Source organism: Cupressus sempervirens, chromosome 8 (assembly GCF_028749045.1).
Source record: "Cupressus sempervirens isolate cs-2001-9-10 chromosome 8, ASM2874904v1, whole genome shotgun sequence".
Lineage (NCBI taxonomy): Eukaryota > Viridiplantae > Streptophyta > Pinopsida > Cupressales > Cupressaceae > Cupressus > Cupressus sempervirens.
The window spans coordinates 17,715,925-17,738,714 of NC_143125.1; positions in this window are offsets into that span (position 1 = coordinate 17,715,925).

The following is a 22,790-nucleotide window of genomic DNA, read 5'->3' on the forward strand; positions in this document are numbered from 1 at the left end:
GTTATGTGTTTACATTTTCAGGGATGTGATACTTTGTTAGATTTATTTCAGCATTTGATATTTGAAGTTATGTTATGCATAAACTAGATATGAGAAGGTTAGTATGGTGAATACAATTAAGTTATTTTGAAAGAAAAAAGTTTTATAGATCCTAATTCAACCCCCACCCCCCCATCCCATAGCATCTTATTCCCCAATAAGACTTCCAATAGGATTAACACCATTTTAAATTTGAGACACAACAGGAACAAACATAAATAGATACTCACCACCATCAACACTAGTTGCATCTAGCATAGTCAAACCATTAGCCCCCACCTAGGAGGAAACCATAGTAGCTATCAACAACGTACCATGTAGTGGAAGAAACAAAAAAAAATTGAGCAACCACCTAGTTAATGTTTACATATTTCATTTAATATATTTCATCTAAGTGGTATTTAAAAAGTTATTCAATATACACAAATTGTATATCCATCGGGCATCAATTATCATTTATAGAAATACTATTAAAGAATATAATAATTTTAGAAATACCTTTCTTAGTGAAGTAAAAGGATGTGAATCATGTTCTACACCATTTTATAATTGTTTCATGAGTGATGAGTGTTGTCCACATCCTCTTTCACAAGTATATAAATTATATAGGCAAAGGTTTCAACCTAGAAGAACATTAACTAATAAAAAATATATCCAAGGTAGTTTTTGTTGGAAATATGGTTAGGTACATGTATGAGTGTTGTCATTAATGGAAACATATACTTTTTAAATTTCCTGATATGATCAAAGTTAGAAAATTATCTAAATGTTAGATAGTTTGCAGTAGTACAGAGATAGATAAAATATTTATGGATGATAGACTTTGAGTTAGTTAATGCACAGTTGAAGATCAATAGTTGACAAGGTCAAAGATGACATATGTCAATGCATAGACTTTTATAGATAGTATGATGCAAGTTATGATTGAATTACCAGTTCAAGTATTTATCAGAGTCGAACAAAGTGTGTTAGTTAATTGAAGTGTACCGCTTAAGGAATTATTTTGGTAACAAAATAATTACTTAATCATGTTGGCCAACATCCTAGATGTTAAACTCGAAGTTGTTTTATATGTGGTCAAGTGTGTGTAAGCATCAAGCTTGACTAAGAAGAGTTTTTGATAATTTATGAGATATAAGTAAAGATCATATCTTGCACAACTAAGATGGGAAATGTAAGAGATGAGAATGTGATGTGAACTACTGTGAAGAAAGTTTGATTAATATGGGAACCTTGTGTGATGCAAGATATGATGTATGATTAGAGCAAGTGTGAGATACAATGTTAAAACAACATTGTATTTATATCTACACTTGCGAAGAAACTTAATTGTATATTGCATGTTAGGGTAGTGGGCTCTTCTTGCATACATTGTATTTGATCTACCAACTCCTAATAGGACCTAGATTGCTAACAAGAACTCGAGAAACTATATGTATTTCATAGATTCCTAACATGGTCAATATTCTTAACAAGATTCTTTTGTTTAGTGGATCATCTTGTGGGTATCATCTCCACTAAGGTTTTCTCTTGAACAGGGCTTCCCTAGTTAACAAATAATGGTGTTATGAGTTCTATTTTTGTATGGTTATATTTATTGTTCAACATTGTTGGTTTACTTTCATATGAAAGTTATAAATTAATTAACGATATTCAATTGTGAGAAAAAGTTTATAGAGTACTAATTCACCCCACTCTTAGTATTATCTATTTCTAACAATTGGTATCATAGCCCAGTTACTCAAAAGAGGCTTAATGACTTGAGTAAGATCCCTATGGATATGAAACAATTAAAGAGAAATATTGAAGAAGCTCTTGAGTAGATTGATCTTCTTACAAAAGAAAGAGATAACCTAAAAGATAGGTATGAAGATGTAAAAGTCTACATTGGAAAACTAAAAGACAAGATTGATGAGTTGAAATCTGGTAAGGAATCAAATGTGTAGATTGGCGAAAATGATGAAGTAGGAGTCCTCAAGAAAGAAAATGATATATTGAAACATGAGTTTAAAATTGTTAAACTTAAGTTAAGTCTTAAGAAAGATGACAGTAAGAACTAGCCAGATTTGAAAATTGAGAATGCAAAGATCCCAATTGGATCAAGTGACATATGAATTATACTCTATTAAGATAGAACATGCTAAGTTAGAAAAGTACAACACTATTGTGAAAGGAGAGTTGACACAAGCTAAACCACACTTAAAGTAGCTTTATTCAAGTAGTGAGAAAACTGACAAGTATATATTTTATCAGAGACCCTATTATGATAAGATAGGTCTTGGATATCTTATTGAGAAATCAACTAAGAAAACCAAAGTTAGAAAAGAACCAGACCTAGTTGTTGAAACCCCTAAGCTTAAAGAACCTGGTCAAAGTAATATTGAATCAAACCTATCTAAAGGAGTTGAACCAGTTGATTTGGCTAAGAAATTTGATGAACCAAAGAAAATAGAGCAAGTTGATGAACCTAAGAAAGTTGAGCCATCTAAGGAAGTTAGACATGAATTTAGAGGAAATTGTTTCATAGGGAACGAAGTTGGTCATATGAAGAGAGATTACATGGGTAAGTCCTTTAAACATATCACAAATTTCTATTGTTATAATTATCATGGTTACAGACATAAAGAAATAGATTGTAAGAAACCTAAGTTTGATAGTAATAATAGGAATAGTAGAATGTTTAGAAATACTAACCCTACAGGTAATGAAAGAGGAATATCCCATAGAAGATCCAATGATGGTGAAAGACCTAATGGTGAAAGGAACAATTTGTATGTTACAAGTGTAACAATTCTAGACATATTGTAAGGAATTGCAAAGCACTTGAAAGTTAGAATGGAACCAATTAGAGAAGGAATGCACATCTATGTTAGTTATGCAATAAATTTGGACACACAACAAGATTTTGCAAAATGGGTAAAAGGAATTTCAACAAGAGTTCTAACTACAAAAGGAACAATAATAGAAATGATAGAAGAAATGGTAATGGCAGTGACAACAGTCAGAAGGAAGAAATCAAAGAACATGTTGATGAATTAAAAGAAGTATTTGTGAAAGAAAATAATTCAAAGAGTTGTTATACAGTTTTGGAAGAGTAGTATTTTGATGCACTTGATGGAAAATTGAAGTTAGAAATTGTTTGTGACTCATCCTATCTGAATTAAGCATTTCTAATAGAGGTAGAGCATCATTTAATCAGAATAGGTGATAGATTATGAATTAGATATTGCATAGTTAGTAGAAGGTAGACAACATAGAGAGGAAGCTATGGTTGAGTGCATAAGCATTTTGTGATCACAATAAGTTGTACAAAAGAAAATGAGTTTACTGGTAATTAGTGACAACTTTTGAAGAAGAAGATGCACATTTAATGCAAAGTTAAATTTGAAATGATTTAAGGATTGTGAGTAAGATATTTAGTACCATTTGATTGTGTGAAGAGTTTGTAGCAATTTTTAAGTGATTTGATAGGGAATTCAAGGGCGTGGTGAAGTGTTTGAAGAGAGAAGTTATAGAAACTCTAATACATGATATTAAAGTTATTTTATGGAGTTTTGTTGCAATATTTTAATATTAGAAATTGAGCAGTATGGAAAGCCAAACAATTTATGATATAAGTGAGAGAGCTAGGTACAAATTCAAGAAGCACCTATTTGTTTCTCCCATTGATGATCTGTTAGGAGCATTTCCTCAAATCTTGCCAAATGTAGTTCATGTAGAAGATATTAGAAGCTACATTCATTGTAAATTTGAGAGTGTTGAATATGAAGATATTCACAAGGATTTAGGAGTTATGTGTAATGGAGAGCTAATCCTAAAATATGAGTATGCATACTTGAATGAATTCAACTTGATTAAGTATATATTTTTCATGGAATTTTCTAATCGTGAATGGAGCAGAATCATTCTAAGTAGAATCCATGAAGAAATGTTTTAGGTAGGAGATACATCTATTATAATTAACAATGACCTAATCTATAAGGTCACCAGTTTAAGAAATGAAGGTTGTAATTTAGTGAATGATAGGAGTGTAAGAAAGATAGTTCAGACAAACTTGAAAACTAAGTTTGATGGAAGGAACATGAGACTTGACCTGATCTAGGACAATGGAGTGAGAGTGTTGAGTAAAATTGTAGGATATAAATTGACTCATAATTCTAGAGTGAACTCAGTGCTAGTAGTATTTTTAGAATGAATCTTATGTTCTGGTAGTTGAGAAGAAGAAAGTAAACATGTGTGAGATTGTCAGAGTGCAATTGTTGGACAATATTGCAAAGTTGAAGAAATTTAAAAATGCAGTTTTTAGATTCAAATCTCTATCAACACATCTATTTTTCTATGCAACCAAGTAGTTTCCTAGTATGAAAAGTTGGGACAATAATGAGTGCTCAATGAAGATGCTTACACAATGTCATAGGGCAAGACTAGAGAATCTCAAAATCAAAGATATTGATAGAATGATGAAAAGCTTCCAATTTGAGATGAAGCAAAGATATAGAATACCTCCCTCTATGGTAGAAAAATACAAGAATAATATATATTTTATGGTAGAGAGAAAACTACTTGTATGGAGGTAGTAGAACCTAGGGTTAAGTTTATTTAACCCATGGGATATGAAATGAGTGAATAACTCATTGAAGGATATGCATAGATTATACTACAGTCAGAAAGGGACACTAAATGTCCAAGATGGGGTACCTTGAAGAGAAAAAGAGGGAAGTTCATTCTGAACTTCACAGTAAAGAGATCAAAAAGAATGTGAAAAAAAATATTGAATCCATTCTTAAGGAATTTGGCATGACAAGTAAAGAATTCAATGAGATCAAAGGTATAGCATTAGAGATGCAATACAGTGGGAAAACTAAGGTATTGGCAGCCACACCTATTATCATTGTAGCACCATTTGTGGAAGTGAAAGTAGTAGAGCCTACCTCACAAATACCTACTACACCTTATACAACAATTGTGCAAGAACATGATTAGCATAAGAGGAAACCTAAAGATGATGTATCTATTGTACAAAGAAAATTAGAGAGATTGGTGAAGGTTAAGCAAGAACCAACACCATGCTCTAAGAAAATGGTCAAGAAAACAACCAATGAACCCAAAAAGAGAAGGAAGAGACTAAAAATTAGTGACTCTTAGGAGTTTGATAAAGAGATTGAAGAAAAACTAGTGGAATAGGAAGTTGGAGAAGGAAGGACACCAACTAGTAAGAAAGTTTGGAAGTTGAAAGTTGAGAATCTAAACATGAAAATCATAAATAATGACAATTTTTTCAGTTGAATTAGTATTATAGTTTGTATAGTAACATGGATAGGAGATAGCTAAAGAATGTTATAGCGAGAAATATGATTTTGAGGAATAATAGATTTGATAACATCTAAAATAAGATTCTAAAAGATTTGTACAATAGATTACTAAATAGGAAGAGAAGAGTAGTAGAGGAAGATACTAAATTAAGAGAAAATGTGATTCATAAATTGTGTGAAGTTAGCACAAAGGAAGACACAAAAATAACTTTAAAAGGTGTTGAAACTTTGTTGAGGAATATGAGAAGAGCAATTATTCTTATGGGATGCAACTATGAAGAGGTAAATGAGGAAAGTGAAAAGTCATAGTAAAATATATGACTTCTATGCCTAAAGTCACCAAGGAGAGTGCACATCTTGAATCAACAAGTCTAGTTTATGTGGAGGCTAGTACTCCTACTGATGGTGAAGAAGAAGTTGAAGAGGCACATCAAACTTACTCACCTCCTCGTATAGTTATTGGTATTAAATCCATATAAGTGGATGGTATGCACATAACTGTAGGTGCTAAGGAGAATCCTTTTGCAAAATATGGGACACATTATTGGTAATATTATTGCATACTCTAGCTTAGTTGAAGAGGATGATGAAGAAGCAAAAAAAATGTAAAGAAAAAAAAGTTAGAGGAAGAGGAAAGAAAGAGAGAAGAAAATAGAAAAGAAGAAGAAATAAAAGAGAAAGACTAAAAAAGAGTAGAAGATGAGAAGTTCAAAGCAAAAGAAGAAGAAGAAAAGAAGAGAGAAGGAAACAAATAGAGAAGGAGAAAGAAAGAATAGAAGAATAAAGAAAGAAAGTAGAGGAGACTTATGAATTTAAGCAGAAATAGAAGATTGTGATTCAAGAGTCAGAATTCTTGCCCAATCTAAAACATGTGGAAATAGAATCTAGGAAGGTAGAGTTTCAACATAAAGTTGGCATACCTTATGTTGCACCAATAGTTTCAGCAATTGCAGCATCAACAGCTACCCCAACATAGTTTACACAACTGTCACAAATCAAGACTTACAGGTAATAGTGAAAGAATTGGTGATATCTTTTGATGAAGAATTCAAAACCTTGTAAATTGCTTTAGTACAAGCATAGACAAAGCATGATGCAACACTATTTGACACAATATGCAACGATGTTAGGAATGACTTGCAAGCATTGAATTTGTGCATTCAAGAGCTAGGGAAGAGAAAAGATGAAGGAAAGAAGTTGAATGCACAATGTCATCCAACTATCTATCATATTTTGATAATAAGATCAAAGGCCAACTAAGTCATCTTGAAACACTCACTATCTAATTGTAGCAACCAAAGGAAAACATTGAAAACTTTGGAACAAAAATGGAGGAAATTCACAATGCTATTAGAGGCATTGAAACTAATAAGCATAAGGTAATCAGGAGATTCTCTATCCTTAGAGAAGTTTTGTCACCTAAAATTAGTATTTTGTAGAGGCAATTGGAGGAGTTTCTTGCAGCTAAGGCATCCTATGACAAATTCTCCTATACTAACTTAAGCACAATTGAAGTGGCATCCTGTGCACTTTGTGTACTCATCAACATATCTAATATAGATAGAGAAAACTAGAAGAAGGATCTTGATAAATTAAAACTTCGTTTCATAGATTGTATATCTAGAATATCAAGCTAAACAGAGGAAGACAACACAATTTTTGCAATAACAGATTTTGGACACCTTTGGCATTGATGTCAAAGGGGGAGAAGTACGTAAGGAAAATTGTATATGTAAGTGAGAAATATGTAAAATGATATATGTATATGTAAGGGGGAGCTTAGCTATGTATCATTGTAATGATACATCAAGACATGAATTAAAAAAAAAAAAATTGAAGGCATTTCTTTTAGTATTTATTTGTTTTGTTTAATGATATCATTTTGGGACTTGGCCAATTTTACCAAATGTTGCCATTAATGCCAAAGGGGGAGATTATTGGCAATATGGTTAGGTAAATGGATGACTATTGTGTTGGTATAGTTTAGAATAATTGAGATGGGGGGGAGCTAAATCAATTATCCAATGTCCAAAACTCCCAATTAAACTTTTCAGTGCTTAACAAAACTCATAGATATAACTCCTTATCATGTATCTTGCATGCATCCATCTATCATTCAAAACTTAAATTTGTACATTAATGTCCTAGGTCAAAATCACTTTGCAAAAATGTAAACATGAAACATAACAGAATCATTCACACATATGACACAAGGATTTTATGTGGAAACCCAATTTGAGAAAGGCCACCAATAACATGCTAGTAATTCTCACTTTTCTAAAGTGATGCCCTGTAAGAGGCCAATCCTATTAAAGGTTACAATACAAACTATTAAATGTGACCTTGGTTAATGGATCTCAATCACCATGTTAGGAGTGAGCCTTGTTAGAGGACTTTAGGTCATTCTACTAGAATGTTACCTGATTAAAGAATTTACAAATGACTGTTACATCAACCTTAATCCAAAGGATTTTACCCTAAACTTATACAATGATTAGAGAGTAATAGTAAGGCTTGATCTAATAACAAATTACAACTCACTTGCAGATTATAGATCTTTGTTCAGTCCTCCATTCTGCTTGGCTTCAATCACTTCAATTCTGATAGCCTATTCATCATTCAAGCATTCATCCTCTTATGCCTTCTTGCTTTTCATGCCAATTGTAGACTCTATAGTTTGGCCTCAATATGAAGCAATACCCTAGACTCCTTTTCTACCTTGGGTCTTTACATATGCCAACACTTAATCAACTAGCCAAACTTTTCTCTATGCTTTGTATCCCCTTATAAAGAGAATTTAAATATTTTGTTGCTTCATCTCAGTCATCCATTCTAGGGCTAGGTAGGATTCGTTAAATCTAACCATCTTTCTATTTTAGCTCCCTCTAGAAATCACCTTCACAATCCTCCTTGAATTCATCTCAAAATGGTTTACCTTGAATTATGTGCCACCAAATCATCAATCTTATCTTCCATGTGATTCACACAATCCAAGCAATCAACCTTGTCATCTCATTCACAATCTAAGTCATAATATTGTTACTCATCATCAACTAACCTTTGATGCTCAACACACAGTGTGTTGCATGAAATCCATTATCAATTTACTTGGCATGCACTAAAGTTTACTGATACTCAACACCACCTAAACTTTACTTAGCTTACACTATATTCGCTTGACATACACTGAAACTTCACTTTGCTCAGCTCCAACTAATTTTCTGTTCAGCTTGCACTAACTTTTTTCAGCACCTATTGTGCACTTAGTCAAGCTTGGCAGACACAATTCTTCTAACTTGTTCTTATAAAATTAATTAGTGTATCCATCCTTTGCAACCTTAAGTAGATAATCAATACATTATATCATCATTGTCTCAATTGATCTTTGTAATCCTTTTTCATATCATAACTCAACCTTTACTCTAGGAGCTCTTGTTATCACATTTGATCAAATCCTCTTCATCAATCAAACAAATGATAGTACTCAAAACAACTAAGTAGTTGTCTTACCAACAAGTAGCAGGTTTGATGTTAGTGACAAAATAATGATTGACACATTCTCATACTTGTATCAATCTTTTCTCAACAATCTCCCTCTTTGGCATTGATGGAAAACTAATACCAACAACAATACGAAAAAGAAAATAATTCCTTGTATTGAAATCTCCCTCTATCAAAATATTTCATCTTATGTATAGGATACAAAATTATGCTTTGATCAACAGAAATCAACTCTTTCTTATGACTCCCTTCATCTGTCATCTTGCAGGGGTTCTTCTTCTAATTTTCTAACCTTCTTTGATCACTCCCTCTTTTTGATATTCAGGTATCCATATCTCTATCTATACTAATTTATCCCTTTGGGTAGATAATTTAGGTTCCTTTCTTGAAGTATTTCTCCTTCTTTCTCACCTAATTCATATTTTTATCTCCCTTTACTATTTCTTTCTTTGTTTGGTACTCATCAATATATATCCCTCTTTGACAAAATGCCAAAGATTTGTCATCTTCACATGTAGATGTTAATAATTTTAGGTTCTCCCTCTGTCACCTAACTTGTGATTGATCTTTTGTTCCAACTCTCGATTACTTTAGGCAGCTCCTAAATTAAATTCTACTACACCAATGTGTAACATATGTCATTCATCTTAGCTAATGTAGGGTACAACTCGTGCTACTTAAACAACTTTAGATATGGGTATCACCCCTAGTTTACCTCTTAGATACTCATAAGAATTTATAGGTAAAGCTTTTGTGAATATATCAGCTATATGTTCTTTGGTATTCAAATATTCCATCTTGACTTCTTTGTCCTGAACCAGCTCTCTCAAGAAAAGATACTTGATAGCTATATGTTTTGTCTTGTGCATCACAAGGTTCTTGGATATGTTTATTATACTTGTGTTATCATAGTAAAGTATAACAGGTTCTATGATTTCCTCCTTCATTCCTTTGAGTAGTTGTTTTATCCATACAATATTAGTGCAATTTACTACAAGAGCAACATATTCAGCTTCAAAAATAGATTAAGATATGCAGTTTTGTTTCTTACTAGTCCAAGTAACTAGTCTCTTCCCTAAGAAAAATGCTCCACAACTTGTACTTTTTTTTCATCAACATTTCTAGCCCAATCAACATTTGGATAGGCTCTCAATTAAAATTTCTCATTTTTCTTATTGTTCCTTTTGTTAGGAATAAGGTCTTTCAACCTTGGATAATTCATATTCTTATTATTTGTTTCTTCCTATTTATGCAATTAGAGTTTTTCTATTCAAGATATGAGATGTGATCCAAATAATAAAATATCTTTGGATGCTCTAGTTGAAAGATTGAAATATTTTGAGTTAGATAATTTTGATAACTATGTTCCTAGCTCAAAAGGTATGGAATCTGCATTTGAAGCTAAACCCTCTCTCAAAAAAGGAGTAAAAAATCAAAGTGTAGTTAATCAAGAAGTGAAGAAGAAGAAACATAAGAGATCTTATATAGTGATCTTGAAGTTGTTGAAGCCCTACTTGCAAGAAATTATTCCAAAGACAAAGTACAGTACAAAGGTAAATTTTCTCTAATCTACTTTTCTTGTGAAGAAGTTGGTCACATTGCTACAAGGTGTCCAAATAGAGAAAACAAAGATGAAAAGAAAAGCAATAAGCACAAAGGCAAGAAGGATTTCAAGAACTACAAGGAAAAAGGTAAGAAATCTTGTTTTATGGCTAAATATTTTGATAAAAATGAAGATTAAATGGTATACATTGCAGTAAAAGATGAATCTAATGATGAAGGAGATAAAATGACACTTATTTCTCAGGTTAGCAAAACTAATACATGGATTATTGATAGTGGTTGTTCACATCATATGACTGGAGATAAAAGAAATTTTTTGAAAATGGAATATTATGATGGTGGTAGTGTGAGATTTGGAAACAATGAAGCTTGTAACATAAAAGGAAAAGGATGTATTTCTTTGAAAAAGGAACTTGTATGTGGCATAGTTGAAAAATATTGGATTTAAGGTAGAATTCATGGATAAAAAGGCCAAAAAATTGGATGGAAAAGGAAATCTGCTTGGATCTGGCAAACAAACAAAAGGTAATCTATTTTATCTTGGTCTTAGTGAAAGTTCATGTTTTATTGCTCAAGTAGAAGAAAGTTGGTTATGGAACAAAAGATTGTCATGTAAACTTTGATAATGTGGTTAAGACAAGAAAACATAAAAGAGTAAGAGGTATTCCTAGTTTGAAGAAACCTGATATGGGTCTATGCAAAAATTTTCAAATTGGTAATTAAGATGGGAAAGACTAGTTTCAAAAGCAAGAACTGTTAGTTAAAAGAAGTCTTAGAACTTGTGCATACTAACTTATTTGGACCTATTGGAATAGAGAGTTACAATGGAAAAAAAAATTCATTTTTTTTGTTTATGATTATTTTAGAATGATGGATGTAATGTATCTAAAAGAAAAATCAGAAGCTTTTCAAAAGTTTAAGTGGTATCTAGAAAGAGTAGAAAAAGAAACTAGAAAGAGATTGAAATATTTAAGATCAGATAGAGGTGGTGAATTCATCTCCAATGAATTCAATGATTTCTGCATTGCAAGAGGGATCAAATGACAAGTATCAACCCTTAGTACACCTCAACATAATGGTATAGATGAAAGAAGAAACAAATCCATCATGGCTTGTGCAAGAACATTGATGATTGAAAAGAATGTTGCAATCAATTACTTGAAGGAAGCTATCAGCACTATAGTTCATACCTTGAATAGAGTACAGCTGAAGAAATATTCAAACCAAACTCCTTATCAACTATAGTATGGTTGCAAACCTAATGTAAGTAACTTGAAAGTATTTGCTAGCAAATGTTATATCTTGACAGAATCTAGAAAAGGAAAATTTGATGTCAAAGGTAATGAAGGCATATATCTAGGATACTCTTACAAAAGTAAAACATAAAAATGTTTGAATTTGTCTACTCATAAAATCATAGAAAGTCTACATGTGAGAATTGATGAGTTTGAAGAAAAGAGTGAAGAAGAAAGCAGTAAAGACCTAGAGAATTATAGAAGATTTGTTTACTAGGAACCTAATACTCTACCAAATCTATCTAAGATAAAGGAGGCTTCACCTCCCAAGTCTACAAAGTCTCCAATAGTTACTGAGTTACAAACAGTGCTACTTGAGTCATGGTTTGAAGGACTCGAGTCACAGTTAGAGGCTACTGAGCTAGTTCAAATTGAGTCAGATGGACCTGAGTCATAAACAGTGGGACTTGAGTTTGATACGAAAGTTAATGATGAAATTAGTGGAACTCATTCCAAATCCAAAGAACTTGTGCTAGCAAGATATGTCAGAAGGCATCATGCACTTGAACAGATCATTGGAGACAAATTTGATGGAACAATGACAAGAATCAAATTAAAAGGTACATGTTTACTTGTTGAATTTGAACTTAGAATTGTTAAAGATGCTCTATACAATGAAAGTTGGGTTGAAGCAATGAATGAAGAAATAGAACAAATAGAAGAGAACAAAACCTGGACTCTTATTCCTAGACCCAAGGATAAAAATGTAATTGGTACAAAGTGAGCATTTAGAAACAAGCTAAATAAAGATGGAAATTTTTCTAGAGACAAAGCGAGATTGGTGGCTAAAGACTATTCTCAAGAAGAAGGTATTGACTATGGTGAAATTTTTTCTCCTGTTGTAGGATTAGGTGGTGTTAGAACTCTACTAGCATATGCATCACACAGAGGATTTAAAGTGTATCAAATGGATGTTAAATCTACATTCTTGAACGAAATTCTTGATAAGGAAGTCTACATTGAACAACTAGAAGGTTTTGTAGATCCTATAAAAAGGGACATGGTCTACAAATTACACAAGGCATTATAAAGTATCAAGCAAGATTCGAGAGCTTGGTATGAAAGACTTTATTATTACTTGATACAGATTGGCTTTCAAAGAACAAATGATAATAGTAGTTTGTATATCAAAGAAGGACTAGAAAAGAAGATTGTATTGGTAGAAATATTTGTTGATGATACATTATTCACAAAAATGATGATTTGTGCAAAGCATTTTTAGAAGAAATGAGTAAATAATTTGAGATGTCTATGTTTGGAGAGATAAAATTCTTTGTTGGATTATAGATTCAATATAGAAGAAAGATGTTTTCTACATTAATCAATCCAAATATATCAAGGAGATACTAAAGAAATTTAGAATGAAAGATTCAAGACTAGTTGGAACCCCTATGTCTACTGGACATAAGCTTTCCAAAAATTATGATTCCAAAGAGGTAGATTAGACTGCATATAGGTCAATGATTACAAAATTGCAATATGTAGTGTATAAAAGGCCTAATATTGCATTAGTAGTTGCTATGGTGGCAAAATTCTCAACAAATCCCAAAGAAAATCACATGATGGAAATCAAGAGAATCATGAGATATCTACAAGGTACTAAAGACTATGGCTTATAGTACAAACTTGGGGTCAATTTGGACTTAAAGGTGTTCACTGATGTTGATTAGGTAGGAAGTATTGATGATAGGAAGAGCACTAGTGGTGGATCATTCTTTCTTGGTAAAAGACTAGTGTCTTGGACAAGAAAGAAACAAAATTATATCTCTCAGCCCATAGGAGAGGTAGAATATGTGGTAGTAGCAGTTAATTATTCTAACATTGTTTGCTTCAAAAATTGTTGATATGAATCAAGATAGAGATCAAGGATTCAGTAGTCATATATTGTGATAATTCTAGTGCAATAAATATATCAAAGAATCTAGTAATGCATTCCAAAATAAAGCACATTGCTATAAAATATCACATTTTAAGAGAATTGGTGCAAGACAAAGAAGTCAGATTGGAATATGTGAATAGAAAAGAATAGATTGAAAACCTATTCACCAAGCTATTACCTAAGGATGCATTTTTGTATCTAAGAGGTAAGATAGGGGTCATTTCCCTATCTAAAGCTCACTAAATGAAATTTAGTGATGCATCAACCAGAACATATTAAAGATCAATCAGTTGGTGCAAAATTGACAAGGGCATATTGCAAATGAATCAGTACTTAAGGTACATTGGTATTAAAAAAATTATTGTCTTTGGCATGTGTTGTCAAAGAGGGAGAAGTTTACTTTCATATCTCATAAGAAATTTTAATTATAAAAAAGGAGAAGTTTTTTGTAAGAGGGAGAAGTGTACTGTCATATAGATATCAAAGAGGGAGAATGAACTTGGCAAAAGTTGTTGTAGATAGAAGTGTTCTAACAAAGGGAGAAACTAAAGGTAGAAAGAGTTCATACTGACAGAGAAAGTTTTCATAGATATGAATTAGAATGAAACTAAGGATATGTTCCTTACTTTATTCTTGTTCCAAAAATTTCATTGTGTTATGACGTGTTGTGTTGCCATCAATGCCAAAGAGGGAGATTGTTGGACACAATTGATTAATTGTGTATTGTCTTTAATGTTACACAAATGTCATATCATTATCAGTCAGTGCATACTAAGCTCACTCAGGTAGTGAAGACAGTTCTCTGTGTCTTCTAAGAGATTCCAGAGTTTTCCTAGTTTAGAAGGTAGTGTCTACCGAGTTGACTCGGGTGCCAAAGGAAAGTTTATATAAGATGAGTGTTAACCGAGCTCACTCAGTTACCAAAGGAACTTTTTGAATATGTAGTGTTAACCAAGTTCACTTGGTTAACATAGGAAAATCATTTCTATGTTAGTGTCCACCGAGCAGGATCGACTAATGAAGGATTTTATTATTTGGGCATATTGAGTTTAATTGTTTTATCTGTTGGTTCTAGCCAACTGAGAAGATGAGTATTAGTTATTCTATATTGTATATGAGCCAACTTGACAAAATGAAATATATAAGTATAAGGTCAAGTTTAGAATTTGAAAGTGTGTAAGAGTATGAATACATGGAAGATTTTGAAGATCTAATGATGCAATAAGGAAGTGAATTAGAAGGATAATTAGGCTATCCTTATGGAGTTGAAAAGATATATTCGAGTAGGAAGGATCAAGTACAAGCCAGAATTGAGATCTATAATTAGCAGTTTAGTTGCATTAAAAATCAACTCATCTCATTGTTACTATCTAACCATTGTAGCCATGATCTAAATCTCTTAAAAGAGTTGGCTTAATAGCTATTTGTAAATCCTCTAACAAGGTGGTAGTTCTATTGAATTGTTTAAAGACCTCTAACAAGGCCACTCCTAATAGGATTATTAAATCCTAATAAGGCTTACTTCAGAAGAGTGAAAATAGTAACTAGTTCCAATTGGTGGTTTTTCCCAAATTGAGTTTCCACGTTAAATCTTGGTGTCAAATGTGTTTATGCTATTTTATTTTATGTGTTTGCAACTAACTTAAAGTAATGGTCATCATAGTTAACATCTAAAGATTTTCATGTTAAGTACTTATCAAGCATATTCAGTATTTACCGAGTCACAACATTTTATTTGTGTTTGTTGAGCATCAATAGTATTCAGTTTTTAGATTTTATTTTGTACTAACATCTAAGGGATCTGGGAACTAACATCTAAGGGATCTGGGATTTCTTTTTTTGGTAATTGATTCACCTCTCCCCTCTCAATTATTCCTCTTACATTTCCAACAATGGTTATGACATATTCCTATGATGTGTAAGAGCTATCTTTGGAAGATTTGATGATGGGTGAAGACGTGAAGACATGTGGCAATTTGTCATTGAGTAATGTACACTTGAGTCTCCATCTAGCATGCAAATTTGTTTTGGGTTCCTACTTTCCTGGAGAATAGTAAAACCCTAATATGGTTGTTCTTTAGAAGTTTCCCTAAAAATGGAAAGTGCATGATATAAGTATTTTTAGAGTTGCAGATAGGAGAGAGTGAAAAGGGTATTGTTGGTTGCTACTGGATTAGTCTTCTATGTCTTAAAAGAACTTGCATTGCAAGTGTGCTATAACCTTTGTGTTGAAGTTAATACATTATGCAGGTTTTGGAGGGGTGAGGTTGTTTTAGCAAAATATTTTTCCCCACCGACATATCCTTGTGTTTATGTATATTCTTTCTCTATCTATTTTTTGTACTCATGGTTGACTACAATATTATTGTTTACATAATATTGAATTTAAAATTGTAAGGATTTAATAGGAATTTGCACAATACTTTCCTTAAGGGATTAGTGTAGGAAGTTATTTCCACAGCTAAGTTTGCTTATAAGTGGTATAAGAGCTTGATCAACTTTTGATCCTAGTTGTTGGGTAGGATTTATTTGAGCTAATCTCAAATTGAGTGGGAGTTTCATGTAGAGCATTCTGAATCTTATTTATACATAAATATGGCTAGTTCATCATATGAAAAAATGGAGGTGGAGAAATTTAATGGCAGTAATTTCAAGTCATGGAAAATCAAGATGGAAAACTTGCTTGAAGATCATGATCTATGGGAGGCAACTTCACTTGATGTGAGACCCACAACATATCTCAAGCGGATTGGGATCTCAAGGATTGTAAAGCTAAGGATCTAATTAGACTCCATCTAGTTGATTCAGTTCTCTTGAATGTTCTTGATGAGAAGATTGCAAATAGTTTGTGGACATGGCTTGGGTCTATGTATCAAGCCAAATCTATGGTGAAAAAATTGTTCTTGAGGAAGAAGTTGTATTCTCTAAGAATGGAGGAAGAAGGATCTGTTATAGATCATCTAAATGCTTTTAATTTACTAATTTTATAGTCGACATCATCTAGTATCAAGATAGAGAAGGAGGACCAATGTATGACCCTATTATGTTTTTTGTCAAATTCATGGGATCATCTTGTGATGGCTCTTGGAAGTACTTTAGTCATTTTAAGAATGGATGATGTGGGATCTTTACTATTATCTAAGGAGATGCAGAGAAAGTCTTTAGATTCGGCTAAGGAAGCACTTGCTATTTGTGGTAGATTCTACAATAAAGGGAAGCAAAATGATAACAAGTCTAGGAAGGGTAGATCCAAATCCTATGGAAAATAAAAGACTCCTGGAAAGTCCAAGGCAAAATGCTAGAAGAAGAAGAAGAAGAAGGCCTCAGATTTAGGTTTAGAAAAATGTAAAGAAGATGGTGATGCTTTCATTTCAGCCTTGGTAGCACATGCATCTGATGATGTGTGGTTGATAGACTCGAGTGCTTCTTTCCACATGACATCTCATCGAAGTTAGTTCTCAAAGTATGAATTTTTTGATGGTGGAAAGGTGTAATTGGGTGATAATTCTCACCTAAAGATAGTTGGATGAGGATGGGTCACTATCAGATTCCCTGATGGATGAGTAAAGAGGAAAAATGGGGTAATGCACATCCCTGATTTGGCATGAAACCTATTATCTATAAGTATGTTGAATGATATAGGTGTGCAAGTTTTTTTTTTCAAAGATGGATGTAAGATGATGAGAGGAGTTATGGTGCTTGCTAAAGGTACTAGGAGAGGTACTCTACTTTAGCTTGATGCATGCATTTCTCAATGCAATAGTTCTTTTGTTTCAAAAAAGAGAGTAGTTATCACTTCATCCCCACCATCTGAATGAGCAGTAAAGAAGATTGTGGTTATTAGTTTTGATGGTACTGCAACATGTGTACCTAAGGGTGCAAACACATTGGAAGGAAATCTTTCTACAAAAAAGACAATGTTGTGGCATATGAGATTTGGCCACATTGGTGAGAAGGGTCTCAAAACCCTAAAAAACAAGAACATCATTGAGGGGTTAAATGATTGTAATCTCAAGTTTAACTTCTGCAAACATTGTGTCTATGGTAAAGAAAATCATGTTCAATTTTACTCTAGTTCTCACAAATCTTCTGATATTTTGGATCTTATTCATTTTGATGTATTTGGTCCTGTAAAAGTTCCTTCAATCTCCAAGTTTGTATTTTTTGTATCTTTCATAGATGACTATAGTAAAAGGACATGGATTTATCTCCTAAAAAGTAAGACACAAGTCGTTAGTTAGTTCAAGGAATTTAAATCCCTTGTAGAGAATTAGACTAGTAAGAATATTAAGTGTATGAGAACTGACAATGGTGGTGAGTTTTTCCTAGTAGAGTTTGAATAGTTATGTAAAGAATGAGGTCTTGAGAGGCATAAGACAACTCCTTATACCCTACAACAAAATGGAGTTTTAGAAAGAATGAATAGGACATTGATGGAGAAGGCTAGGAGTATGCTTAGTGGAGCTAGTCTTGAACAAAGGTTTTGGGCTAAAGCTATGGTTACTGCTTGCTATCTAGTTAATAGATCTCCTACATCAGCCCTTGTTGGTAAGACACCCATGGAGGTGTGGTCTGGTAAGAAGCCTTCAATTAGACATCTTCATATTTTTCATTGTGAAGCTTATGCACATATTCCAAAGGAGAAAAGATCTAAGTTGGAAAACAAAGCTATCAAATGTATTTTCATCAGATACAGTGTTGGTGTGAAGGGGTACAAGCTTTGGGACCCTATGACTAGTAAGGTGTTGTATAGTAGAAATGTTATTTTTAGAGAGCTAACATATTCTCCTATTTAGCTACAACTAGATGAAAAAGAGAAGAAAGAAGATATTGTTTAGTTTCCTACTACCCTTGAGAAGATTGAACATAAAGGCCATGTTGGGTCTAATGATGAGGAGAGTTGTAATAGCTCTGATAGTTTATAATAAAAGGAAGAACAACCTCAACCTCAACCCTTGAGGAGATCCAAAAGAGTAATAAAGTAACCAAAAATGTTAGGTTATTCTATGTTAGATTCCAGTTGTTCCTCTTCTTTGATTATTAACACTGATGAGCCTAGATCTGTGAAAGAGGCCTTGGATATGGAAGATGCAGGTTACTAGATTGAGTCCATGGATGATGAGACTGCTTCATTGGATAAAAAAAAACATGGGACCTTGTGCCTTTCCCTAAAGGAAGGAAACTTGTTGGTAGCAAATAGGTGTTCAAGAAGAAATTCTATGCAGATGGTAGTGTTGAAAGGTACAAAGCTAGATTGGTTGCGAAGGGGTACTCACGGGCAGAGGGAATAGATTATGGTGAAATATTCTCTCCTATTGCAAAGTTGACATCCATTATATTTCTATTATCTTTTGCTGCATCATACGATTTAGAGATAGAACAAATGGATGTGAAGACAAATTTTCTTCATGGTGACTTCGAGGAAGAGATTTATGTTTCATAGCATGAGCACTACATTGTTAAAGGTAAAGAATCTTTGGTTTGCATATTAAAGAACTCTCTGTATGGTTTGAAACAATCTTGCCTTTGTGTTTCCAATTAGATTTGTAAGGTTGAAATTAGATCATTATGTTTATTTTAGAGTTGAAAATGATCACCTTCTTATTGTTGCATTATATGTTGATGATATGTCATTGTTTGGGAAGGGTAAGGGTATGATTTCTTATTTTAAATCTTAGTTGTTAGTTTGAGATGAAAGATCTTGGGGCAGCAAGGTACATCTTGGGTATGGAAATTAGTAGAGATAGGTCTAACATAAAACTTTGGTTGAGTCAGAGTAAGTATGTGAAGTCTATGTTGGACAGGTTCAACATGGAAAATTGTAGACCATTGTGTGTTCCTATTTCCATGGCAACAAAGTTATCTATAGATGATTGTCCAAAATTTCCTAGTGAGGTGGAGGACATGAGTAGAGTACCTTATGCTAGTGCAATTGGCAATCTTTGTATGCTATGGTCTATACTAGACTAGACATTGCCTAAGCAGTGAGAGTTCTAAGCCAATTTATGGCTAATCATGGATGGGTATATTGGGATGCAGTTAAGTGAGTATTCAGATATTTGAGGGGTACATTAGATTACTCCATTTTTTATTTGTGGGTTTGCAGATTCAGATTGGGTAGGTGATACTAACAACTTGAGATCCACAAATGCTTATGTGTTCACTATATTTGGTGGTGCCATTAGTTGGATGAGTAAGCGACAACCTGTGCTTTCTTTGTCCACTACAGACGCTGAGTACATGGCTACTACTCATGTTTATAAGGAAGGCATTTGGATTAGGAGATTGTGTTCTGATATTGGAGTTGATGTAGGACATATTACTATTTGGTGCGATAGTCAAAGTGTTATTTTCCTTGCAAAGAATCCAACTTTCCATGCTAGAACAAAGCATATTGATGTGTAGTTTCACTTTGTGAGAGATATGGTGGAAGTTGGAAAGGTAAATTTGGAGAAGTAGATACTATAAAGAATGTTGCACATACATTGATGAAACTAATAGGCACAGAGAAGTTAAGATGATGTTCAAAGTCTATGGTCCTTTTAGCTGATAGCAGTTAGTTCCTATTATGTTCCTATTGCTCTTACAAGGTGTTCCTATTATGTTCCTATTGCTCTTACAAGGTCTTGAAAAGTGGGAGAATCTTAGGAATAAGGTGTCTCAACCTTGGATAATTCCTACTCTTATTATTTGTTTTGTAAATGTATTTTTTGTAAATAATGTAATTAAGTGTGAGTGTGTATTTCTAGTTGGCATTTTGTTGTGTCACTTGACTTGCATGTGTTGACATCTTGAATAGTGTGTAAGGAGATCATGATTGAAATGGTTATGATAGATTCCTATGATGCATAAGAGCTATCTTTGGAAGATTTGATGATGTTTGAAGATGTGAAGACATGTGGCAATTGATCATTGAGTACTATACACTCGAGTCTCCATCTAGCGTGTGGGGTTTGGGGCATCATCCCAAAAAACAATTTTGGGTTCTTACTTTTCTGGAGAAGGGTAAAACCCTAATGCAATTTTTCTTTGGAAGTTTCCCTAAAATGGAAAGTGCATGATATAAGCAATTTTAGGGTTGCAGATAGGAGAGAGTGAAAAGTGTATTGTTGGTTGCTACTAGATTAGTCTTTTGTGTCCTAAAAGAACTTGCATTGCAAGTGTGTTGTAACCTTTGTGTTGAATATAATACATTGTGTAGGTTTTGGAGGGGTGGGGTTGTTTTATCTAAAAGTTTTTTCCCACTAGCATATCTTTGTGTTTATGTATTTTCTTTCTCTGTCTATTTTCTATATTCATGGTTGACTACAATATTATTGTTTACATAATATTGAATATGAAATTGTAAAGATTTAATAGGAATTTGGACAATACTTTCCTTAAGGGATTAGTGTAGGAAGTTGTTTCTACACCTAAGTTTCCTTGCACTTTTTAGATATCTCATTATTCTTTTAATAGCCATCAAATATTTCTCCTTAGAATTTTTAGAGAATCTTGTAACAATACCAATAGCTAATGCAATGTTAGGTCTACTATGCACTACATATTACAATTTTCTAATCATAGATCTTTACAAATTTTGGTTCACATCAATGAAATCATCATTCTTTGATAGTTTATGTCCTATCACCATAGGTGTACTAACAAGATTTGAATCTTCTAATCCAAAAGTTTAAAATATTTCCTTCACATAGTTAGACTGAGTGATGTAAATACCATATTGCATTTGATACAGTTCTAATCCAACAAAGAATTTAATTTATTCAAACATGGATAGCTCAAATTCTTGCTTCATTTGATCAAAAAATGTCTTCCAAAGTACATTTTTTCCTCCAAATCTAATATCATCAATGAATAATTCAGCTACTAAAATACCTTTACCACATTCAATCTTCAAGTATAAATTTTTGTTGTCATCAATTCTCTCAAAACCAATCTTCACAAGATACCATGCTCTAGGTGCTTGTTTTAAACCATACAAAGCTTTGTACAATTTAAATACCATGTTCTTGTTGTTAGCATCAAAAAATCCTTCAAGTCACTCAATGTAAACCTCTCCCTCTAATATACCATTTAGAAATGCAAACTTCACATCCATTTGGTAAATTTTGAAACCTTTTGTATGCAAAGGAAGTAGAGTTCTTACTCTTATTCTTGCAATAGGGGAAAATGTTTCTCCATAGTCTATTCCTTCTTCTTGACCATACCCTTTGCAAATTAGTCTTGCCTTATTTCTTGTGACTTCACCATTTTCATCTAGCTTGTTTCTAAAGACCCACTTGGTACTAATAACATTCTTGTTCTCTAGTCTGGGTACAAGTGACCAAGTTCTTCTCTTATCTATTTTTTGAATCTCTTCTCTCATTGTTGTACTCCAGTCATCATTCTCAAGTACATACCTAACTATTTTAGGTTCATGCATGCTTTTTTAGACATGAATCATTTCTCAACTTATTTATTTCCATAGGTCTTGCCTCTTTATCTCCAATAATTTGAGTAGCAGGGTGATGTCCCTTGACATACTTTGACAATCTTGGTTCTTCTCTATTTTCTTCAATATGTCCTTCAACTTCAGAATCACTATTTGCTTCTATTTTAGGTAATTCAACATCTCTTTCATGTCTATTGATCTCATTATTAGAATGTACCTTAGCTTCATTCTGTAACTTGGCTCCTGACTATAACTCAGTTCTTGAATGCAACTCAACATTCACTATATGTGACTTGACAATTACAAAGACTTATTGTTGTTGATTTACAACTTGAATCACAAAATCATTATCAATAATGCCATCATAAAAATACACAAAATATTTGTAATCTTTAGGTGCTTTGGAAGGTTTAGCTTTATGTACTTCTATATATTCATCAAATTTCACATTTTCTCTTTCCACAACTTTGTTGGTGTTAGTATTTAAACACTTATAAGCTTTGATTCTTGTAGAATATCCTAGGAATATACCTTCCTCACTTTTAGCATCAAATTTTCCATTCCTATTGTCCTTAAGAATATAACACTTGCTTCCAAATACCTTAAAATATTTTACATTGGGTGAGTATCCATATCATAGTTCCAAAGATGTTGAATGAGTACCTTTCTTGACTTGAACACGATTTAGGGTATAAACAACTATACTTACAACTTCTCTCCAATATTTCAAAGAAAGATTCTTCTCCATCATAAGTGTTCTAGAAGAGTCC